At 51.6% G+C, this 1,096-nt stretch overlaps 1 pseudogene across 1 annotated transcript; it reads right to left on the reverse strand.

Annotated features, from left to right (window-relative positions):
* Positions 1 to 644: 644 nt before the first annotated feature.
* H310_05619 lies at positions 645 to 715 on the reverse strand (annotated as a pseudogene). The gene has a single exon. The product of its transcript is annotated as a tRNA-OTHER (tRNA).
* Between the last annotated feature and the right edge of the window lie 381 nt (positions 716 to 1,096).

A 1,096-nucleotide genomic window follows, 5' to 3' on the forward strand; every position in this document is an offset into this window, starting at 1 on the left:
GGCTCAGCACATACGCATCAAAGCCTAAAGATAGCTCGTGATGGCCACGCCTGATGCCCAAAGCATGGTAATGACAGTCAGGGCGGTCGATGGACTCAACCACCAAAATGCTCCATCTTGGGGCGGATCCGTCAACCGCCTGTTATATTTCAAAGCTCGTAAAACGCCCAAGCAATCCTTCACATGACATCTCTGCACGCGGCTTGCCTCGTTTTGGCCTCTCTATCTTTAGATCCAACCAGCATGGTGGCGCTGTCCTGGGTCAGTAGTGGTGGAGCACGGGATAATTATAGGGTGATGACGACGCGACCCCCTCCCCGGCGTAAGCGGAGGCATATTTCTTTTGCTTTGGAGTTGAATAATGAAGCTGCTTCTCTTTCTCAGCAGTGCCGCGCAAGTGGCCGCGTATTCCAAGTATTTATCACGCTGACTTGTTTTGTTGATTTGCAGACTTCGCTCTTGGAGGGAAATCAATCTCCACAGTCTTGGAGCATTATATATATGATTAATTATCACAATTCATCGATGATTGCATATACTGTAGATATTTATTTCGTACGCTGCCGTTCGACGACGTCAAGTCGTCGACTTCGGGCGCTGTCGTTGAGGACCGCTGGGGGGGGGTCGGGAGAATGTCATGGCTGCGAAACCCGGGGATCGAAGCCGCGAACTTTGGGACAACAAACCGATGCTCTACCCACAGAGCTAAAGTCCCCTCTCATCTGCTGTCCATGGCGGACCATTTGTCGCCCGACATGGGCACAGGGACACCGGCATCGCAAAAGAGGAACGCTATCTGTTCGTACCAAGAGCTAGTGTCCAAGCTTCATCATGCACGTCAGTTTGAGAATGCCTTCACCAGCGCGTGCATATTCTAGACGTATGCAGGGTAGGTCGTTAGTACTCGTGACACCGAAACGACTTCAGGTGGAGTTGTGGCATATCGTGAGGCGACGCCTCAAAGAGATCTCAGCGAGGGATACAGAGAAGGGGATACACAACCGCTTGCTTTATTTACTCCAGCTAGTTGGTCTATGGCTTCATAACAAAGGCAGCTGCGGCGGTAGCTACGGCCAAGGCAACGGTGGATGTCGTT

This window comes from Aphanomyces invadans (genome assembly GCF_000520115.1).
Source record: "Aphanomyces invadans strain NJM9701 unplaced genomic scaffold supercont1.9, whole genome shotgun sequence".
NCBI lineage: Eukaryota > Oomycota > Saprolegniomycetes > Saprolegniales > Verrucalvaceae > Aphanomyces > Aphanomyces invadans.